This window comes from Schistocerca serialis, chromosome 2 (assembly GCF_023864345.2).
Source record: "Schistocerca serialis cubense isolate TAMUIC-IGC-003099 chromosome 2, iqSchSeri2.2, whole genome shotgun sequence".
Lineage (NCBI taxonomy): Eukaryota > Metazoa > Arthropoda > Insecta > Orthoptera > Acrididae > Schistocerca > Schistocerca serialis.
In genome coordinates this window covers 1,124,100,306-1,124,118,625 of record NC_064639.1, presented here as the reverse complement: position 1 = coordinate 1,124,118,625, position 18,320 = coordinate 1,124,100,306, and the positions used below count along the sequence as shown (strand labels likewise).

Sequence of the window (18,320 nt, the reverse complement as noted above, 5' to 3'; positions counted from 1 at the left end):
GCGTCTTCGAGTGTACAAGGATGGAGAGAGCGTATCCGTCGTTTCCGTAGTGTAGCGGTTATCACGTCTGCTTCACACGCAGAAGGTCCCCGGGCGGGAACATTATTTTCCTGCCTATGTCGCATACTACTCGAGTGAGCCACGTCGTGTGTGGATCTGCTACATGTACCTTCGTCATGCAAGTGCCGCATTTACTGAATTTTTAAGTTACGATGGCAACCTTGCTACAAGTTCTCTGAGAAGCAAGAACGAAAGCAGTAGTTTCCGTGGTGTAGCGGTTATCACGTCTGCCTAACACGCAGAAGATCCCCGGTTCGATCCCGGGCGGAAACACTTTTTCATCACTTTAAACAAGACATACCGACAAGCATTTGCCACGTTCTGTACCTAAAGCTTGGCAATCACCTTCATACGTCGGACCAGACGGTCATTTCTTTACACCAAGTATGAAATTCACTTTACACTTACGGGCAGCTTTTTGCGCTGATTCAGCCACCTACGTGCGACCAGTTTGCACAAAACGCTAGGGCTCGTCCGGGATTTGAACCCGGGACCTCCTGCACCCTAAGCAGGAATCATACCCCTAGACCAACGAGCCCTTTGACAGCGTGAACGCCAATTATTTCAGCAAACTGAATCCCTCGAAGTCGTCCAGGGTGCTCTTTGAATCTGGTGCAGCTGGCGGGATGGGGAAGGTGCTTTCTGCCGGCAGTGCTGTTCTTCGACAGACTGTGTGGCGACACCGTGGGTCACGGGCGGCACCGTTCTCGGAGGTGCCGTGGCCCGCGGTCGGCGGCCTTCTAGGGCTATTGGCATGTTCATGTAGAGCTGCCGCCGGGTGCGCACTGCCTGCTGCTAAGGAGGTGATTGTTTTTGCTGATGTGACTTGCAATAACGACTGCGCGAAACGCCGCTATCTCGTTGGGGATGCTACGACATACACCCTCTCGAGCACCCCGAATACTTGTTGAGCCCTCGGCTACGATGGGTTTCAGGCTGTCAAATGAACTATGGTGTTTGCATGCGCGGACGGGAGAAAGGCTGAGGCGTCTTCGAGTGTACAAGGATGGAGAGAGCGTATCCGTCGTTTCCGTAGTGTAGCGGTTATCACGTCTGCTCCACACGCAGAAGGTCCCCGGTTCGATCCCGGGCGGGAACAGTACTTTCCTGCCTATGTCGCATACTACTCGAGTGAGCCACGTCGTGTGTGGATCTGCTACATGTACCTTCGTCATGCAAGTGCCGCATTTACTGAATTTTTAAGTTACGATGGCAACCTTGCTACAAGTTCTCTGAGAAGCAAGAACGAAAGCAGTAGTTTCCGTGGTGTAGCGGTTATCACGTCTGCCTAACACGCAGAAGATCCCCGGTTCGATCCCGGGCGGAAACACTTTTTCATCACTTTAAACAAGACATACCGACAAGCATTTGCCACGTTCTGTACCTAAAGCTTGGCAATCACCTTCATACGTCGGACCAGACGGTCATTTCTTTACACCAAGTATGAAATTCACTTTACACTGACGGGCAGCATTTTGCGCTGATTCAGCCACCTACGTGCGACCAGTTTGCACAAAACGCTAGGGCTCGTCCGGGATTTGAACCCGGGACCTCCTGCACCCTAAGCAGGAATCATACCCCTAGACCAACGAGCCCTCTGACAGCGTGAACGCCAATTATTTCAGCAAACTGAATCCCTCGAAGTCGTCCAGGGTGCTCTTTGAATCTGGTGCAGCTGGCGGGATGGGGAAGGTGCTTTCTGCCGGCAGTGCTGTTCTTCGACAGACTGTGTGGCGACACCGTGGGTCGCGGGCAGCACCGTTCTCGGAGGTGCCGTGGCCCGCGGTCGGCGGCCTTCTAGGGCTATTGGCATGTTCATGTAGAGCTGCCGCCGGGTGCGCACTGCCTGCTGCTAAGGAGGTGATTGTTTTTGCTGATGTGACTTGCAATAACGACTGCGCGAAACGCCGCTATCTCGTTGGGGATGCTACGACATACACCCTCTCGAGCACCCCGAATACTTGTTGAGCCCTCGGCTACGATGGGTTTCAGGCTGTCAAATGAACTATGGTGTGTGCATGCGCGGACGGGAGAAAGGCTGAGGCGTCTTCGAGTGTACAAGGATGGAGAGAGCGTATCCGTCGTTTCCGTAGTGTAGCGGTTATCACGTCTGCTTCACACGCAGAAGGTCCCCGGGCGGGAACATTATTTTCCTGCCTATGTCGCATACTACTCGAGTGAGCCACGTCGTGTGTGGATCTGCTACATGTACCTTCGTCATGCAAGTGCCGCATTTACTGAATTTTTAAGTTACGATGGCAACCTTGCTACAAGTTCTCTGAGAAGCAAGAACGAAAGCAGTAGTTTCCGTGGTGTAGCGGTTATCACGTCTGCCTAACACGCAGAAGATCCCCGGTTCGATCCCGGGCGGAAACACTTTTTCATCACTTTAAACAAGACATACCGACAAGCATTTGCCACGTTCTGTACCTAAAGCTTGGCAATCACCTTCATACGTCGGACCAGACGGTCATTTCTTTACACCAAGTATGAAATTCACTTTACACTTACGGGCAGCTTTTTGCGCTGATTCAGCCACCTACGTGCGACCAGTTTGCACAAAACGCTAGGGCTCGTCCGGGATTTGAACCCGGGACCTCCTGCACCCTAAGCAGGAATCATACCCCTAGACCAACGAGCCCTTTGACAGCGTGAACGCCAATTATTTCAGCAAACTGAATCCCTCGAAGTCGTCCAGGGTGCTCTTTGAATCTGGTGCAGCTGGCGGGATGGGGAAGGTGCTTTCTGCCGGCAGTGCTGTTCTTCGACAGACTGTGTGGCGACACCGTGGGTCACGGGCAGCACCGTTCTCGGAGGTGCCGTGGCCCGCGGTCGGCGGCCTTCTAGGGCTATTGGCATGTTCATGTAGAGCTGCCGCCGGGTGCGCACTGCCTGCTGCTAAGGAGGTGATTGTTTTTGCTGATGTGACTTGCAATAACGACTGCGCGAAACGCCGCTATCTCGTTGGGGATGCTACGACATACACCCTCTCGAGCACCCCGAATACTTGTTGAGCCCTCGGCTACGATGGGTTTCAGGCTGTCAAATGAACTATGGTGTTTGCATGCGCGGACGGGAGAAAGGCTGAGGCGTCTTCGAGTGTACAAGGATGGAGAGAGCGTATCCGTCGTTTCCGTAGTGTAGCGGTTATCACGTCTGCTCCACACGCAGAAGGTCCCCGGTTCGATCCCGGGCGGGAACAGTACTTTCCTGCCTATGTCGCATACTACTCGAGTGAGCCACGTCGTGTGTGGATCTGCTACATGTACCTTCGTCATGCAAGTGCCGCATTTACTGAATTTTTAAGTTACGATGGCAACCTTGCTACAAGTTCTCTGAGAAGCAAGAACGAAAGCAGTAGTTTCCGTGGTGTAGCGGTTATCACGTCTGCCTAACACGCAGAAGATCCCCGGTTCGATCCCGGGCGGAAACACTTTTTCATCACTTTAAACAAGACATACCGACAAGCATTTGCCACGTTCTGTACCTAAAGCTTGGCAATCACCTTCATACGTCGGACCAGACGGTCATTTCTTTACACCAAGTATGAAATTCACTTTACACTGACGGGCAGCTTTTTGCGCTGATTCAGCCACCTACGTGCGACCAGTTTGCACAAAACGCTAGGGCTCGTCCGGGATTTGAACCCGGGACCTCCTGCACCCTAAGCAGGAATCATACCCCTAGACCAACGAGCCCTTTGACAGCGTGAACGCCAATTATTTCAGCAAACTGAATCCCTCGAAGTCGTCCAGGGTGCTCTTTGAATCTGGTGCAGCTGGCGGGATGGGGAAGGTGCTTTCTGCCGGCAGTGCTGTTCTTCGACAGACTGTGTGGCGACACCGTGGGTCACGGGCAGCACCGTTCTCGGAGGTGCCGTGGCCCGCGGTCGGCGGCCTTCTAGGGCTATTGGCATGTTCATGTAGAGCTGCCGCCGGGTGCGCACTGCCTGCTGCTAAGGAGGTGATTGTTTTTGCTGATGTGACTTGCAATAACGACTGCGCGAAACGCCGCTATCTCGTTGGGGATGCTACGACATACACCCTCTCGAGCACCCCGAATACTTGTTGAGCCCTCGGCTACGATGGTTTTCAGGCTGTCAAATGAACTATGGTGTTTGCATGCGCGGACGGGAGAAAGGCTGAGGCGTCTTCGAGTGTACAAGGATGGAGAGAGCGTATCCGTCGTTTCCGTAGTGTAGCGGTTATCACGTCTGCTCCACACGCAGAAGGTCCCCGGTTCGATCCCGGGCGGGAACAGTACTTTCCTGCCTATGTCGCATACTACTCGAGTGAGCCACGTCGTGTGTGGATCTGCTACATGTACCTTCGTCATGCAAGTGCCGCATTTACTGAATTTTTAAGTTACGATGGCAACCTTGCTACAAGTTCTCTGAGAAGCAAGAACGAAAGCAGTAGTTTCCGTGGTGTAGCGGTTATCACGTCTGCCTAACACGCAGAAGATCCCCGGTTCGATCCCGGGCGGAAACACTTTTTCATCACTTTAAACAAGACATACCGACAAGCATTTGCCACGTTCTGTACCTAAAGCTTGGCAATCACCTTCATACGTCGGACCAGACGGTCATTTCTTTACACCAAGTATGAAATTCACTTTACACTGACGGGCAGCTTTTTGCGCTGATTCAGCCACCTACGTGCGACCAGTTTGCACAAAACGCTAGGGCTCGTCCGGGATTTGAACCCGGGACCTCCTGCACCCTAAGCAGGAACCATACCCCTAGACCAACGAGCCCTCTGACAGCGTGAACGCCAATTATTTCAGCAAACTGAATCCCTCGAAGTCGTCCAGGGTGCTCTTTGAATCTGGTGCAGCTGGCGGGATGGGGAAGGTGCTTTCTGCCGGCAGTGCTGTTCTTCGACAGACTGTGTGGCGACACCGTGGGTCACGGGCAGCACCGTTCTCGGAGGTGCCGTGGCCCGCGGTCGGCGGCCTTCTAGGGCTATTGGCATGTTCATGTAGAGCTGCCGCCGGGTGCACACTGCCTGCTGCTAAGGAGGTGATTGTTTTTGCTGATGTGACTTGCAATAATGACTGCGCGAAACGCCGCTATCTCGTTGGGGATGCTACGACATACACCCTCTCGAGCGCCCCGAATACTTGTTGAGCCCTCGGCTACAATGGGTTTCAGGCTGTCAAATGAACTATGGTGTTTGCATGCGCGGACGGGAGAAAGGCTGAGGCGTCTTCGAGTGTACAAGGATGGAGAGAGCGTATCCGTCGTTTCCGTAGTGTAGCGGTTATCACGTCTGCTTCACACGCAGAAGGTCCCCGGGCGGGAACATTATTTTCCTGCCTATGTCGCATACTACTCGAGTGAGCCACGTCGTGTGTGGATCTGCTACATGTACCTTCGTCATGCAAGTGCCGCATTTACTGAATTTTTAAGCTACGATGGCAACCTTGCTACAAGTTCTCTGAGAAGCAAGAACGAAAGCAGTAGTTTCCGTGGTGTAGCGGTTATCACGTCTGCCTAACACGCAGAAGATCCCCGGTTCGATCCCGGGCGGAAACACTTTTTCATCACTTTAAACAAGACATACCGACAAGCATTTGCCACGTTCTGTACCTAAAGCTTGGCAATCACCTTCATACGTCGGACCAGACGGTCATTTCTTTACACCAAGTATGAAATTCACTTTACACTGACGGGCAGCTTTTTGCGCTGATTCAGCCACCTACGTGCGACCAGTTTGCACAAAACGCTAGGGCTCGTCCGGGATTTGAACCCGGGACCTCCTGCACCCTAAGCAGGAATCATACCCCGAGACCAACGAGCCCTTTGACAGCGTGAACGCCAATTATTTCAGCAAACTGAATCCCTCGAAGTCGTCCAGGGTGCTCTTTGAATCTGGTGCAGCTGGCGGGATGGGGAAGGTGCTTTCTGCCGGCAGTGCTGTTCTTCGACAGACTGTGTGGCGACACCGTGGGTCACGGGCAGCACCGTTCTCGGAGGTGCCGTGGCCCGCGGTCGGCGGCCTTCTAGGGCTATTGGCATGTTCATATAGAGCTGCCGCCGGGTGCGCACTGCCTGCTGCTAAGGAGGTGATTGTTTTTGCTGATGTGACTTGCAATAACGACTGCGCGAAACGCCGCTATCTCGTTGGGGATGCTACGACATACACCCTCTCGAGCACCCCGAATACTTGTTGAGCCCTCGGCTACGATGGGTTTCAGGCTGTCAAATGAACTATGGTGTTTGCATGCGCGGACGGGAGAAAGGCTGAGGCGTCTTCGAGTGTACAAGGATGGAGAGAGCGTATCCGTCGTTTCCGTAGTGTAGCGGTTATCACGTCTGCTTCACACGCAGAAGGTCCCCGGGCGGGAACATTATTTTCCTGCCTATGTCGCATACTACTCGAGTGAGCCACGTCGTGTGTGGATCTGCTACATGTACCTTCGTCATGCAAGTGCCGCATTTACTGAATTTTTAAGTTACGATGGCAACCTTGCTACAAGTTCTCTGAGAAGCAAGAGCGAAAGCAGTAGTTTCCGTGGTGTAGCGGTTATCACGTCTGCCTAACACGCAGAAGATCCCCGGTTCGATCCCGGGCGGAAACACTTTTTCATCACTTTAAACAAGACATACCGACAAGCATTTGCCACGTTCTGTACCTAAAGCTTGGCAATCACCTTCATACGTCGGACCAGACGGTCATTTCTTTACACCAAGTATGAAATTCACTTTACACTGACGGGCAGCTTTTTGCGCTGATTCAGCCACCTACGTGCGACCAGTTTGCACAAAACGCTAGGGCTCGTCCGGGATTTGAACCCGGGACCTCCTGCACCCTAAGCAGGAATCATACCCCTAGACCAACGAGCCCTTTGACAGCGTGAACGCCAATTATTTCAGCAAACTGAATCCCTCGAAGTCGTCCAGGGTGCTCTTTGAATCTGGTGCAGCTGGCGGGATGGGGAAGGTGCTTTCTGCCGGCAGTGCTGTTCTTCGACAGACTGTGTGGCGACACCGTGGGTCACGGGCAGCACCGTTCTCGGAGGTGCCGTGGCCCGCGGTCGGCGGCCTTCTAGGGCTATTGGCATGTTCATGTAGAGCTGCCGCCGGGTGCGCACTGCCTGCTGCTAAGGAGGTGATTGTTTTTGCTGATGTGACTTGCAATAACGACTGCGCGAAACGCCGCTATCTCGTTGGGGATGCTACGACATACACCCTCTCGAGCACCCCGAATACTTGTTGAGCCCTCGGCTACGATGGGTTTCAGGCTGTCAAATGAACTATGGTGTTTGCATGCGCGGACGGGAGAAAGGCTGAGGCGTCTTCGAGTGTACAAGGATGGAGAGAGCGTATCCGTCGTTTCCGTAGTGTAGCGGTTATCACGTCTGCTCCACACGCAGAAGGTCCCCGGTTCGATCCCGGGCGGGAACAGTACTTTCCTGCCTATGTCGCATACTACTCGAGTGAGCCACGTCGTGTGTGGATCTGCTACATGTACCTTCGTCATGCAAGTGCCGCATTTACTGAATTTTTAAGTTACGATGGCAACCTTGCTACAAGTTCTCTGAGAAGCAAGAACGAAAGCAGTAGTTTCCGTGGTGTAGCGGTTATCACGTCTGCCTAACACGCAGAAGATCCCCGGTTCGATCCCGGGCGGAAACACTTTTTCATCACTTTAAACAAGACATACCGACAAGCATTTGCCACGTTCTGTACCTAAAGCTTGGCAATCACCTTCATACGTCGGACCAGACGGTCATTTCTTTACACCAAGTATGAAATTCACTTTACACTGACGGGCAGCTTTTTGCGCTGATTCAGCCACCTACGTGCGACCAGTTTGCACAAAACGCTAGGGCTCGTCCGGGATTTGAACCCGGGACCTCCTGCACCCTAAGCAGGAACCATACCCCTAGACCAACGAGCCCTCTGACAGCGTGAACGCCAATTATTTCAGCAAACTGAATCCCTCGAAGTCGTCCGGGGTGCTCTTTGAATCTGGTGCAGCTGGCGGGATGGGGAAGGTGCTTTCTGCCGGCAGTGCTGTTCTTCGACAGACTGTGTGGCGACACCGTGGGTCACGGGCAGCACCGTTCTCGGAGGTGCCGTGGCCCGCGGTCGGCGGCCTTCTAGGGCTATTGGCATGTTCATGTAGAGCTGCCGCCGGGTGCGCACTGCCTGCTGCTAAGGAGGTGATTGTTTTTGCTGATGTGACTTGCAATAACGACTGCGCGAAACGCCGCTATCTCGTTGGGGATGCTACGACATACACCCTCTCGAGCACCCCGAATACTTGTTGAGCCCTCGGCTACGATGGGTTTCAGGCTGTCAAATGAACTATGGTGTGTGCATGCGCGGACGGGAGAAAGGCTGAGGCGTCTTCGAGTGTACAAGGATGGAGAGAGCGTATCCGTCGTTTCCGTAGTGTAGCGGTTATCACGTCTGCTTCACACGCAGAAGGTCCCCGGGCGGGAACATTATTTTCCTGCCTATGTCGCATACTACTCGAGTGAGCCACGTCGTGTGTGGATCTGCTACATGTACCTTCGTCATGCAAGTGCCGCATTTACTGAATTTTTAAGTTACGATGGCAACCTTGCTACAAGTTCTCTGAGAAGCAAGAACGAAAGCAGTAGTTTCCGTGGTGTAGCGGTTATCACGTCTGCCTAACACGCAGAAGATCCCCGGTTCGATCCCGGGCGGAAACACTTTTTCATCACTTTAAACAAGACATACCGACAAGCATTTGCCACGTTCTGTACCTAAAGCTTGGCAATCACCTTCATACGTCGGACCAGACGGTCATTTCTTTACACCAAGTATGAAATTCACTTTACACTTACGGGCACCTTTTTGCGCTGATTCAGCCACCTACGTGCGACCAGTTTGCACAAAACGCTAGGGCTCGTCCGGGATTTGAACCCGGGACCTCCTGCACCCTAAGCAGGAATCACACCCCTAGACCAACGAGCCCTTTGACAGCGTGAACGCCAATTATTTCAGCAAACTGAATCCCTCGAAGTCGTCCAGGGTGCTCTTTGAATCTGGTGCAGCTGGCGGGATGGGGAAGGTGCTTTCTGCCGGCAGTGCTGTTCTTCGACAGACTGTGTGGCGACACCGTGGGTCACGGGCAGCACCGTTCTCGGAGGTGCCGTGGCCCGCGGTCGGCGGCCTTCTAGGGCTATTGGCATGTTCATGTAGAGCTGCCGCCGGGTGCGCACTGCCTGCTGCTAAGGAGGTGATTGTTTTTGCTGATGTGACTTGCAATAACGACTGCGCGAAACGCCGCTATCTCGTTGGGGATGCTACGACATACACCCTCTCGAGCACCCCGAATACTTGTTGAGCCCTCGGCTACGATGGGTTTCAGGCTGTCAAATGAACTATGGTGTTTGCATGCGCGGACGGGAGAAAGGCTGAGGCGTCTTCGAGTGTACAAGGATGGAGAGAGCGTATCCGTCGTTTCCGTAGTGTAGCGGTTATCACGTCTGCTCCACACGCAGAAGGTCCCCGGTTCGATCCCGGGCGGGAACAGTACTTTCCTGCCTATGTCGCATACTACTCGAGTGAGCCACGTCGTGTGTGGATCTGCTACATGTACCTTCGTCATGCAAGTGCCGCATTTACTGAATTTTTAAGTTACGATGGCAACCTTGTTACAAGTTCTCTGAGAAGCAAGAACGAAAGCAGTAGTTTCCGTGGTGTAGCGGTTATCACGTCTGCCTAACACGCAGAAGATCCCCGGTTCGATCCCGGGCGGAAACACTTTTTCATCACTTTAAACAAGACATACCGACAAGCATTTGCCACGTTCTGTACCTAAAGCTTGGCAATCACCTTCATACGTCGGACCAGACGGTCATTTCTTTACACCAAGTATGAAATTCACTTTACACTGACGGGCAGCTTTTTGCGCTGATTCAGCCACCTACGTGCGACCAGTTTGCACAAAACGCTAGGGCTCGTCCGGGATTTGAACCCGGGACCTCCTGCACCCTAAGCAGGAATCATACCCCTAGACCAACGAGCCCTCTGACAGCGTGAACGCCAATTATTTCAGCAAACTGAATCCCTCGAAGTCGTCCAGGGTGCTCTTTGAATCTGGTGCAGCTGGCGGGATGGGGAAGGTGCTTTCTGCCGGCAGTGCTGTTCTTCGACAGACTGTGTGGCGACACCGTGGGTCACGGGCAGCACCGTTCTCGGAGGTGCCGTGGCCCGCGGTCGGCGGCCTTCTAGGGCTATTGGCATGTTCATGTAGAGCTGCCGCCGGGTGCGCACTGCCTGCTGCTAAGGAGGTGATTGTTTTTGCTGATGTGACTTGCAATAACGACTGCGCGAAACGCCGCTATCTCGTTGGGGATGCTACGACATACACCCTCTCGAGCACCCCGAATACTTGTTGAGCCCTCGGCTACGATGGGTTTCAGGCTGTCAAATGAACTATGGTGTGTGCATGCGCGGACGGGAGAAAGGCTGAGGCGTCTTCGAGTGTACAAGGATGGAGAGAGCGTATCCGTCGTTTCCGTAGTGTAGCGGTTATCACGTCTGCTTCACACGCAGAAGGTCCCCGGGCGGGAACATTATTTTCCTGCCTATGTCGCATACTACTCGAGTGAGCCACGTCGTGTGTGGATCTGCTACATGTACCTTCGTCATGCAAGTGCCGCATTTACTGAATTTTTAAGTTACGATGGCAACCTTGCTACAAGTTCTCTGAGAAGCAAGAACGAAAGCAGTACTTTCCGTCGTGTAGCGGTTATCACGTCTGCCTAACACGCAGAAGATCCCCGGTTCGATCCCGGGCGGAAACACTTTTTCATCACTTTAAACAAGACATACCGACAAGCATTTGCCACGTTCTGTACCTAAAGCTTGGCAATCACCTTCATACGTCGGACCAGACGGTCATTTCTTTACACCAAGTATGAAATTCACTTTACACTGACGGGCAGCATTTTGCGCTGATTCAGCCACCTACGTGCGACCAGTTTGCACAAAACGCTAGGGCTCGTCCGGGATTTGAACCCGGGACCTCCTGCACCCTAAGCAGGAATCATACCCCTAGACCAACGAGCCCTCTGACAGCGTGAACGCCAATTATTTCAGCAAACTGAATCCCTCGAAGTCGTCCAGGGTGCTCTTTGAATCTGGTGCAGCTGGCGGGATGGGGAAGGTGCTTTCTGCCGGCAGTGCTGTTCTTCGACAGACTGTGTGGCGACACCGTGGGTCGCGGGCAGCACCGTTCTCGGAGGTGCCGTGGCCCGCGGTCGGCGGCCTTCTAGGGCTATTGGCATGTTCATGTAGAGCTGCCGCCGGGTGCGCACTGCCTGCTGCTAAGGAGGTGATTGTTTTTGCTGATGTGACTTGCAATAACGACTGCGCGAAACGCCGCTATCTCGTTGGGGATGCTACGACATACACCCTCTCGAGCACCCCGAATACTTGTTGAGCCCTCGGCTACGATGGGTTTCAGGCTGTCAAATGAACTATGGTGTGTGCATGCGCGGACGGGAGAAAGGCTGAGGCGTCTTCGAGTGTACAAGGATGGAGAGAGCGTATCCGTCGTTTCCGTAGTGTAGCGGTTATCACGTCTGCTTCACACGCAGAAGGTCCCCGGGCGGGAACATTATTTTCCTGCCTATGTCGCATACTACTCGAGTGAGCCACGTCGTGTGTGGATCTGCTACATGTACCTTCGTCATGCAAGTGCCGCATTTACTGAATTTTTAAGTTACGATGGCAACCTTGCTACAAGTTCTCTGAGAAGCAAGAACGAAAGCAGTAGTTTCCGTGGTGTAGCGGTTATCACGTCTGCCTAACACGCAGAAGATCCCCGGTTCGATCCCGGGCGGAAACACTTTTTCATCACTTTAAACAAGACATACCGACAAGCATTTGCCACGTTCTGTACCTAAAGCTTGGCAATCACCTTCATACGTCGGACCAGACGGTCATTTCTTTACACCAAGTATGAAATTCACTTTACACTTACGGGCAGCTTTTTGCGCTGATTCAGCCACCTACGTGCGACCAGTTTGCACAAAACGCTAGGGCTCGTCCGGGATTTGAACCCGGGACCTCCTGCACCCTAAGCAGGAATCATACCCCTAGACCAACGAGCCCTTTGACAGCGTGAACGCCAATTATTTCAGCAAACTGAATCCCTCGAAGTCGTCCAGGGTGCTCTTTGAATCTGGTGCAGCTGGCGGGATGGGGAAGGTGCTTTCTGCCGGCAGTGCTGTTCTTCGACAGACTGTGTGGCGACACCGTGGGTCACGGGCAGCACCGTTCTCGGAGGTGCCGTGGCCCGCGGTCGGCGGCCTTCTAGGGCTATTGGCATGTTCATGTAGAGCTGCCGCCGGGTGCGCACTGCCTGCTGCTAAGGAGGTGATTGTTTTTGCTGATGTGACTTGCAATAACGACTGCGCGAAACGCCGCTATCTCGTTGGGGATGCTACGACATACACCCTCTCGAGCACCCCGAATACTTGTTGAGCCCTCGGCTACGATGGGTTTCAGGCTGTCAAATGAACTATGGTGTGTGCATGCGCGGACGGGAGAAAGGCTGAGGCGTCTTCGAGTGTACAAGGATGGAGAGAGCGTATCCGTCGTTTCCGTAGTGTAGCGGTTATCACGTCTGCTTCACACGCAGAAGGTCCCCGGGCGGGAACATTATTTTCCTGCCTATGTCGCATACTACTCGAGTGAGCCACGTCGTGTGTGGATCTGCTACATGTACCTTCGTCATGCAAGTGCCGCATTTACTGAATTTTTAAGTTACGATGGCAACCTTGCTACAAGTTCTCTGAGAAGCAAGAACGAAAGCAGTAGTTTCCGTGGTGTAGCGGTTATCACGTCTGCCTAACACGCAGAAGATCCCCGGTTCGATCCCGGGCGGAAACACTTTTTCATCACTTTAAACAAGACATACCGACAAGCATTTGCCACGTTCTGTACCTAAAGCTTGGCAATCACCTTCATACGTCGGACCAGACGGTCATTTCTTTACACCAAGTATGAAATTCACTTTACACTTACGGGCAGCTTTTTGCGCTGATTCAGCCACCTACGTGCGACCAGTTTGCACAAAACGCTAGGGCTCGTCCGGGATTTGAACCCGGGACCTCCTGCACCCTAAGCAGGAATCATACCCCTAGACCAACGAGCCCTTTGACAGCGTGAACGCCAATTATTTCAGCAAACTGAATCCCTCGAAGTCGTCCAGGGTGCTCTTTGAATCTGGTGCAGCTGGCGGGATGGGGAAGGTGCTTTCTGCCGGCAGTGCTGTTCTTCGACAGACTGTGTGGCGACACCGTGGGTCACGGGCAGCACCGTTCTCGGAGGTGCCGTGGCCCGCGGTCGGCGGCCTTCTAGGGCTATTGGCATGTTCATGTAGAGCTGCCGCCGGGTGCGCACTGCCTGCTGCTAAGGAGGTGATTGTTTTTGCTGATGTGACTTGCAATAACGACTGCGCGAAACGCCGCTATCTCGTTGGGGATGCTACGACATACACCCTCTCGAGCACCCCGAATACTTGTTGAGCCCTCGGCTACGATGGGTTTCAGGCTGTCAAATGAACTATGGTGTGTGCATGCGCGGACGGGAGAAAGGCTGAGGCGTCTTCGAGTGTACAAGGATGGAGAGAGCGTATCCGTCGTTTCCGTAGTGTAGCGGTTATCACGTCTGCTTCACACGCAGAAGGTCCCCGGGCGGGAACATTATTTTCCTGCCTATGTCGCATACTACTCGAGTGAGCCACGTCGTGTGTGGATCTGCTACATGTACCTTCGTCATGCAAGTGCCGCATTTACTGAATTTTTAAGTTACGATGGCAACCTTGCTACAAGTTCTCTGAGAAGCAAGAGCGAAAGCAGTAGTTTCCGTGGTGTAGCGGTTATCACGTCTGCCTAACACGCAGAAGATCCCCGGTTCGATCCCGGGCGGAAACACTTTTTCATCACTTTAAACAAGACATACCGACAAGCATTTGCCACGTTCTGTACCTAAAGCTTGGCAATCACCTTCATACGTCGGACCAGACGGTCATTTCTTTACACCAAGTATGAAATTCACTTTACACTGACGGGCAGCTTTTTGCGCTGATTCAGCCACCTACGTGCGACCAGTTTGCACAAAACGCTAGGGCTCGTCCGGGATTTGAACCCGGGACCTCCTGCACCCTAAGCAGGAATCATACCCCTAGACCAACGAGCCCTTTGACAGCGTGAACGCCAATTATTTCAGCAAACTGAATCCCTCGAAGTCGTCCAGGGTGCTCTTTGAATCTGGTGCAGCTGGCGGGATGGGGAAGGTGCTTTCTGCCGGCAGTGCTGTTCTTCGACAGACTGTGTGGCGACACCGTGGGTCACGGGCAGCACCGTTCTCGGAGGTGCCGTGGCCCGCGGTCGGCGGCCTTCTAGGGCTATTGGCATGTTCATGTAGAGCTGCCGCCGGGTGCGCACTGCCTGCTGCTAAGGAGGTGATTGTTTTTGCTGATGTGACTTGCAATAACGACTGCGCGAAACGCCGCTATCTCGTTGGGGATGCTACGACATACACCCTCTCGAGCACCCCGAATACTTGTTGAGCCCTCGGCTACGATGGGTTTCAGGCTGTCAAATGAACTATGGTGTTTGCATGCGCGGACGGGAGAAAGGCTGAGGCGTCTTCGAGTGTACAAGGATGGAGAGAGCGTATCCGTCGTTTCCGTAGTGTAGCGGTTATCACGTCTGCTCCACACGCAGAAGGTCCCCGGTTCGATCCCGGGCGGGAACAGTACTTTCCTGCCTATGTCGCATACTACTCGAGTGAGCCACGTCGTGTGTGGATCTGCTACATGTACCTTCGTCATGCAAGTGCCGCATTTACTGAATTTTTAAGTTACGATGGCAACCTTGCTACAAGTTCTCTGAGAAGCAAGAACGAAAGCAGTAGTTTCCGTGGTGTAGCGGTTATCACGTCTGCCTAACACGCAGAAGATCCCCGGTTCGATCCCGGGCGGAAACACTTTTTCATCACTTTAAACAAGACATACCGACAAGCATTTGCCACGTTCTGTACCTAAAGCTTGGCAATCACCTTCATACGTCGGACCAGACGGTCATTTCTTTACACCAAGTATGAAATTCACTTTACACTGACGGGCAGCTTTTTGCGCTGATTCAGCCACCTACGTGCGACCAGTTTGCACAAAACGCTAGGGCTCGTCCGGGATTTGAACCCGGGACCTCCTGCACCCTAAGCAGGAACCATACCCCTAGACCAACGAGCCCTCTGACAGCGTGAACGCCAATTATTTCAGCAAACTGAATCCCTCGAAGTCGTCCGGGGTGCTCTTTGAATCTGGTGCAGCTGGCGGGATGGGGAAGGTGCTTTCTGCCGGCAGTGCTGTTCTTCGACAGACTGTGTGGCGACACCGTGGGTCACGGGCAGCACCGTTCTCGGAGGTGCCGTGGCCCGCGGTCGGCGGCCTTCTAGGACTATTGGCATGTTCATGTAGAGCTGCCGCCGGGTGCGCACTGCCTGCTGCTAAGGAGGTGATTGTTTTTGCTGATGTGACTTGCAATAACGACTGCGCGAAACGCCGCTATCTCGTTGGGGATGCTACGACATACACCCTCTCGAGCACCCCGAATACTTGTTGAGCCCTCGGCTACGATGGGTTTCAGGCTGTCAAATGAACTATGGTGTGTGCATGCGCGGACGGGAGAAAGGCTGAGGCGTCTTCGAGTGTACAAGGATGGAGAGAGCGTATCCGTCGTTTCCGTAGTGTAGCGGTTATCACGTCTGCTTCACACGCAGAAGGTCCCCGGGCGGGAACATTATTTTCCTGCCTATGTCGCATACTACTCGAGTGAGCCACGTCGTGTGTGGATCTGCTACATGTACCTTCGTCATGCAAGTGCCGCATTTACTGAATTTTTAAGTTACGATGGCAACCTTGCTACAAGTTCTCTGAGAAGCAAGAACGAAAGCAGTAGTTTCCGTGGTGTAGCGGTTATCACGTCTGCCTAACACGCAGAAGATCCCCGGTTCGATCCCGGGCGGAAACACTTTTTCATCACTTTAAACAAGACATACCGACAAGCATTTGCCACGTTCTGTACCTAAAGCTTGGCAATCACCTTCATACGTCGGACCAGACGGTCATTTCTTTACACCAAGTATGAAATTCACTTTACACTTACGGGCACCTTTTTGCGCTGATTCAGCCACCTACGTGCGACCAGTTTGCACAAAACGCTAGGGCTCGTCCGGGATTTGAACCCGGGACCTCCTGCACCCTAAGCAGGAATCATACCCCTAGACCAACGAGCCCTTTGACAGCGTGAACGCCAATTATTTCAGCAAACTGAATCCCTCGAAGTCGTCCAGGGTGCTCTTTGAATCTGGTGCAGCTGGCGGGATGGGGAAGGTGCTTTCTGCCGGCAGTGCTGTTCTTCGACAGACTGTGTGGCGACACCGTGGGTCACGGGCAGCACCGTTCTCGGAGGTGCCGTGGCCCGCGGTCGGCGGCCTTCTAGGGCTATTGGCATGTTCATGTAGAGCTGCCGCCGGGTGCGCACTGCCTGCTGCTAAGGAGGTGATTGTTTTTGCTGATGTGACTTGCAATAACGACTGCGCGAAACGCCGCTATCTCGTTGGGGATGCTACGACATACACCCTCTCGAGCACCCCGAATACTTGTTGAGCCCTCGGCTACGATGGGTTTCAGGCTGTCAAATGAACTATGGTGTTTGCATGCGCGGACGGGAGAAAGGCTGAGGCGTCTTCGAGTGTACAAGGATGGAGAGAGCGTATCCGTCGTTTCCGTAGTGTAGCGGTTATCACGTCTGCTCCACACGCAGAAGGTCCCCGGTTCGATCCCGGGCGGGAACAGTACTTTCCTGCCTATGTCGCATACTACTCGAGTGAGCCACGTCGTGTGTGGATCTGCTACATGTACCTTCGTCATGCAAGTGCCGCATTTACTGAATTTTTAAGTTACGATGGCAACCTTGTTACAAGTTCTCTGAGAAGCAAGAACGAAAGCAGTAGTTTCCGTGGTGTAGCGGTTATCACGTCTGCCTAACACGCAGAAGATCCCCGGTTCGATCCCGGGCGGAAACACTTTTTCATCACTTTAAACAAGACATACCGACAAGCATTTGCCACGTTCTGTACCTAAAGCTTGGCAATCACCTTCATACGTCGGACCAGACGGTCATTTCTTTACACCAAGTATGAAATTCACTTTACACTGACGGGCAGCTTTTTGCGCTGATTCAGCCACCTACGTGCGACCAGTTTGCACAAAACGCTAGGGCTCGTCCGGGATTTGAACCCGGGACCTCCTGCACCCTAAGCAGGAATCATACCCCTAGACCAACGAGCCCTCTGACAGCGTGAACGCCAATTATTTCAGCAAACTGAATCCCTCGAAGTCGTCCGGGGTGGTCTTTGAATCTGGTGCAGCTGGCGGGATGGGGAAGGTGCTTTCTGCCGGCAGTGCTGTTCTTCGACAGACTGTGTGGCGACACCGTGGGTCACGGGCAGCACCGTTCTCGGAGGTGCCGTGGCCCGCGGTCGGCGGCCTTCTAGGGCTATTGGCATGTTCATGTAGAGCTGCCGCCGGGTGCGCACTGCCTGCTGCTAAGGAGGTGATTGTTTTTGCTGATGTGACTTGCAATAACGACTGCGCGAAACGCCGCTATCTCGTTGGGGATGCTACGACATACACCCTCTCGAGCACCCCGAATACTTGTTGAGCCCTCGGCTACGATGGGTTTCAGGCTGTCAAATGAACTATGGTGTGTGCATGCGCGGACGGGAGAAAGGCTGAGGCGTCTTCGAGTGTACAAGGATGGAGAGAGCGTATCCGTCGTTTCCGTAGTGTAGCGGTTATCACGTCTGCTTCACACGCAGAAGGTCCCCGGGCGGGAACATTATTTTCCTGCCTATGTCGCATACTACTCGAGTGAGCCACGTCGTGTGTGGATCTGCTACATGTACCTTCGTCATGCAAGTGCCGCATTTACTGAATTTTTAAGCTACGATGGCAACCTTGCTACAAGTTCTCTGAGAAGCAAGAACGAAAGCAGTAGTTTCCGTGGTGTAGCGGTTATCACGTCTGCCTAACACGCAGAAGATCCCCGGTTCGATCCCGGGCGGAAACACTTTTTCATCACTTTAAACAAGACATACCGACAAGCATTTGCCACGTTCTGTACCTAAAGCTTGGCAATCACCTTCATACGTCGGACCAGACGGTCATTTCTTTACACCAAGTATGAAATTCACTTTA

At 53.3% G+C, this 18,320-nt stretch overlaps 42 non-coding genes across 42 annotated transcripts; 25 read left to right on the top strand and 17 right to left on the bottom strand.

Annotated features, from left to right (window-relative positions):
- Positions 1-260: 260 nt before the first annotated feature.
- Positions 261-333, top strand: Trnav-aac (transfer RNA valine (anticodon AAC)). The gene has a single exon. It is a non-coding gene; the product is annotated as a tRNA-Val (tRNA).
- A 193-nt stretch (positions 334-526) lies between these two features.
- Positions 527-598, bottom strand: Trnap-agg (transfer RNA proline (anticodon AGG)). Its single transcript has one exon. It is a non-coding gene; the product is annotated as a tRNA-Pro (tRNA).
- Positions 599-1,086: 488 nt separating this feature from the next.
- Positions 1,087-1,159, top strand: Trnav-cac (transfer RNA valine (anticodon CAC)). Its single transcript has one exon. It is a non-coding gene; the product is annotated as a tRNA-Val (tRNA).
- A 158-nt stretch (positions 1,160-1,317) lies between these two features.
- On the top strand, positions 1,318-1,390 carry Trnav-aac (transfer RNA valine (anticodon AAC)). The gene has a single exon. It is a non-coding gene; the product is annotated as a tRNA-Val (tRNA).
- A 193-nt stretch (positions 1,391-1,583) lies between these two features.
- Trnap-agg (transfer RNA proline (anticodon AGG)) lies at positions 1,584-1,655 on the bottom strand. The gene has a single exon. It is a non-coding gene; the product is annotated as a tRNA-Pro (tRNA).
- A 708-nt stretch (positions 1,656-2,363) lies between these two features.
- Positions 2,364-2,436, top strand: Trnav-aac (transfer RNA valine (anticodon AAC)). Its single transcript has one exon. It is a non-coding gene; the product is annotated as a tRNA-Val (tRNA).
- Positions 2,437-2,629: 193 nt separating this feature from the next.
- On the bottom strand, positions 2,630-2,701 carry Trnap-agg (transfer RNA proline (anticodon AGG)). The gene has a single exon. It is a non-coding gene; the product is annotated as a tRNA-Pro (tRNA).
- A 488-nt stretch (positions 2,702-3,189) lies between these two features.
- On the top strand, positions 3,190-3,262 carry Trnav-cac (transfer RNA valine (anticodon CAC)). Its single transcript has one exon. It is a non-coding gene; the product is annotated as a tRNA-Val (tRNA).
- A 158-nt stretch (positions 3,263-3,420) lies between these two features.
- Positions 3,421-3,493, top strand: Trnav-aac (transfer RNA valine (anticodon AAC)). The gene has a single exon. It is a non-coding gene; the product is annotated as a tRNA-Val (tRNA).
- Positions 3,494-3,686: 193 nt separating this feature from the next.
- Positions 3,687-3,758, bottom strand: Trnap-agg (transfer RNA proline (anticodon AGG)). Its single transcript has one exon. It is a non-coding gene; the product is annotated as a tRNA-Pro (tRNA).
- A 488-nt stretch (positions 3,759-4,246) lies between these two features.
- Positions 4,247-4,319, top strand: Trnav-cac (transfer RNA valine (anticodon CAC)). The gene has a single exon. It is a non-coding gene; the product is annotated as a tRNA-Val (tRNA).
- A 158-nt stretch (positions 4,320-4,477) lies between these two features.
- Trnav-aac (transfer RNA valine (anticodon AAC)) lies at positions 4,478-4,550 on the top strand. The gene has a single exon. It is a non-coding gene; the product is annotated as a tRNA-Val (tRNA).
- Positions 4,551-4,743: 193 nt separating this feature from the next.
- Trnap-agg (transfer RNA proline (anticodon AGG)) lies at positions 4,744-4,815 on the bottom strand. The gene has a single exon. It is a non-coding gene; the product is annotated as a tRNA-Pro (tRNA).
- A 708-nt stretch (positions 4,816-5,523) lies between these two features.
- Trnav-aac (transfer RNA valine (anticodon AAC)) lies at positions 5,524-5,596 on the top strand. The gene has a single exon. It is a non-coding gene; the product is annotated as a tRNA-Val (tRNA).
- A 193-nt stretch (positions 5,597-5,789) lies between these two features.
- Positions 5,790-5,861, bottom strand: Trnap-agg (transfer RNA proline (anticodon AGG)). The gene has a single exon. It is a non-coding gene; the product is annotated as a tRNA-Pro (tRNA).
- Positions 5,862-6,569: 708 nt separating this feature from the next.
- Positions 6,570-6,642, top strand: Trnav-aac (transfer RNA valine (anticodon AAC)). The gene has a single exon. It is a non-coding gene; the product is annotated as a tRNA-Val (tRNA).
- A 193-nt stretch (positions 6,643-6,835) lies between these two features.
- Trnap-agg (transfer RNA proline (anticodon AGG)) lies at positions 6,836-6,907 on the bottom strand. Its single transcript has one exon. It is a non-coding gene; the product is annotated as a tRNA-Pro (tRNA).
- A 488-nt stretch (positions 6,908-7,395) lies between these two features.
- On the top strand, positions 7,396-7,468 carry Trnav-cac (transfer RNA valine (anticodon CAC)). Its single transcript has one exon. It is a non-coding gene; the product is annotated as a tRNA-Val (tRNA).
- A 158-nt stretch (positions 7,469-7,626) lies between these two features.
- Positions 7,627-7,699, top strand: Trnav-aac (transfer RNA valine (anticodon AAC)). The gene has a single exon. It is a non-coding gene; the product is annotated as a tRNA-Val (tRNA).
- A 193-nt stretch (positions 7,700-7,892) lies between these two features.
- On the bottom strand, positions 7,893-7,964 carry Trnap-agg (transfer RNA proline (anticodon AGG)). The gene has a single exon. It is a non-coding gene; the product is annotated as a tRNA-Pro (tRNA).
- A 708-nt stretch (positions 7,965-8,672) lies between these two features.
- Trnav-aac (transfer RNA valine (anticodon AAC)) lies at positions 8,673-8,745 on the top strand. Its single transcript has one exon. It is a non-coding gene; the product is annotated as a tRNA-Val (tRNA).
- Positions 8,746-8,938: 193 nt separating this feature from the next.
- Trnap-agg (transfer RNA proline (anticodon AGG)) lies at positions 8,939-9,010 on the bottom strand. The gene has a single exon. It is a non-coding gene; the product is annotated as a tRNA-Pro (tRNA).
- Positions 9,011-9,498: 488 nt separating this feature from the next.
- On the top strand, positions 9,499-9,571 carry Trnav-cac (transfer RNA valine (anticodon CAC)). The gene has a single exon. It is a non-coding gene; the product is annotated as a tRNA-Val (tRNA).
- Positions 9,572-9,729: 158 nt separating this feature from the next.
- Trnav-aac (transfer RNA valine (anticodon AAC)) lies at positions 9,730-9,802 on the top strand. The gene has a single exon. It is a non-coding gene; the product is annotated as a tRNA-Val (tRNA).
- Positions 9,803-9,995: 193 nt separating this feature from the next.
- Positions 9,996-10,067, bottom strand: Trnap-agg (transfer RNA proline (anticodon AGG)). Its single transcript has one exon. It is a non-coding gene; the product is annotated as a tRNA-Pro (tRNA).
- A 708-nt stretch (positions 10,068-10,775) lies between these two features.
- On the top strand, positions 10,776-10,848 carry Trnav-aac (transfer RNA valine (anticodon AAC)). Its single transcript has one exon. It is a non-coding gene; the product is annotated as a tRNA-Val (tRNA).
- Positions 10,849-11,041: 193 nt separating this feature from the next.
- Trnap-agg (transfer RNA proline (anticodon AGG)) lies at positions 11,042-11,113 on the bottom strand. Its single transcript has one exon. It is a non-coding gene; the product is annotated as a tRNA-Pro (tRNA).
- Positions 11,114-11,821: 708 nt separating this feature from the next.
- Trnav-aac (transfer RNA valine (anticodon AAC)) lies at positions 11,822-11,894 on the top strand. Its single transcript has one exon. It is a non-coding gene; the product is annotated as a tRNA-Val (tRNA).
- Positions 11,895-12,087: 193 nt separating this feature from the next.
- Trnap-agg (transfer RNA proline (anticodon AGG)) lies at positions 12,088-12,159 on the bottom strand. Its single transcript has one exon. It is a non-coding gene; the product is annotated as a tRNA-Pro (tRNA).
- Positions 12,160-12,867: 708 nt separating this feature from the next.
- Positions 12,868-12,940, top strand: Trnav-aac (transfer RNA valine (anticodon AAC)). Its single transcript has one exon. It is a non-coding gene; the product is annotated as a tRNA-Val (tRNA).
- Positions 12,941-13,133: 193 nt separating this feature from the next.
- Positions 13,134-13,205, bottom strand: Trnap-agg (transfer RNA proline (anticodon AGG)). The gene has a single exon. It is a non-coding gene; the product is annotated as a tRNA-Pro (tRNA).
- Positions 13,206-13,913: 708 nt separating this feature from the next.
- On the top strand, positions 13,914-13,986 carry Trnav-aac (transfer RNA valine (anticodon AAC)). Its single transcript has one exon. It is a non-coding gene; the product is annotated as a tRNA-Val (tRNA).
- Positions 13,987-14,179: 193 nt separating this feature from the next.
- Positions 14,180-14,251, bottom strand: Trnap-agg (transfer RNA proline (anticodon AGG)). Its single transcript has one exon. It is a non-coding gene; the product is annotated as a tRNA-Pro (tRNA).
- A 488-nt stretch (positions 14,252-14,739) lies between these two features.
- Positions 14,740-14,812, top strand: Trnav-cac (transfer RNA valine (anticodon CAC)). The gene has a single exon. It is a non-coding gene; the product is annotated as a tRNA-Val (tRNA).
- Positions 14,813-14,970: 158 nt separating this feature from the next.
- On the top strand, positions 14,971-15,043 carry Trnav-aac (transfer RNA valine (anticodon AAC)). The gene has a single exon. It is a non-coding gene; the product is annotated as a tRNA-Val (tRNA).
- A 193-nt stretch (positions 15,044-15,236) lies between these two features.
- On the bottom strand, positions 15,237-15,308 carry Trnap-agg (transfer RNA proline (anticodon AGG)). Its single transcript has one exon. It is a non-coding gene; the product is annotated as a tRNA-Pro (tRNA).
- Positions 15,309-16,016: 708 nt separating this feature from the next.
- Trnav-aac (transfer RNA valine (anticodon AAC)) lies at positions 16,017-16,089 on the top strand. The gene has a single exon. It is a non-coding gene; the product is annotated as a tRNA-Val (tRNA).
- A 193-nt stretch (positions 16,090-16,282) lies between these two features.
- On the bottom strand, positions 16,283-16,354 carry Trnap-agg (transfer RNA proline (anticodon AGG)). The gene has a single exon. It is a non-coding gene; the product is annotated as a tRNA-Pro (tRNA).
- A 488-nt stretch (positions 16,355-16,842) lies between these two features.
- Trnav-cac (transfer RNA valine (anticodon CAC)) lies at positions 16,843-16,915 on the top strand. The gene has a single exon. It is a non-coding gene; the product is annotated as a tRNA-Val (tRNA).
- Positions 16,916-17,073: 158 nt separating this feature from the next.
- Trnav-aac (transfer RNA valine (anticodon AAC)) lies at positions 17,074-17,146 on the top strand. Its single transcript has one exon. It is a non-coding gene; the product is annotated as a tRNA-Val (tRNA).
- A 193-nt stretch (positions 17,147-17,339) lies between these two features.
- Trnap-agg (transfer RNA proline (anticodon AGG)) lies at positions 17,340-17,411 on the bottom strand. Its single transcript has one exon. It is a non-coding gene; the product is annotated as a tRNA-Pro (tRNA).
- A 708-nt stretch (positions 17,412-18,119) lies between these two features.
- Positions 18,120-18,192, top strand: Trnav-aac (transfer RNA valine (anticodon AAC)). The gene has a single exon. It is a non-coding gene; the product is annotated as a tRNA-Val (tRNA).
- The last annotated feature ends 128 nt before the right edge of the window (positions 18,193-18,320 follow it).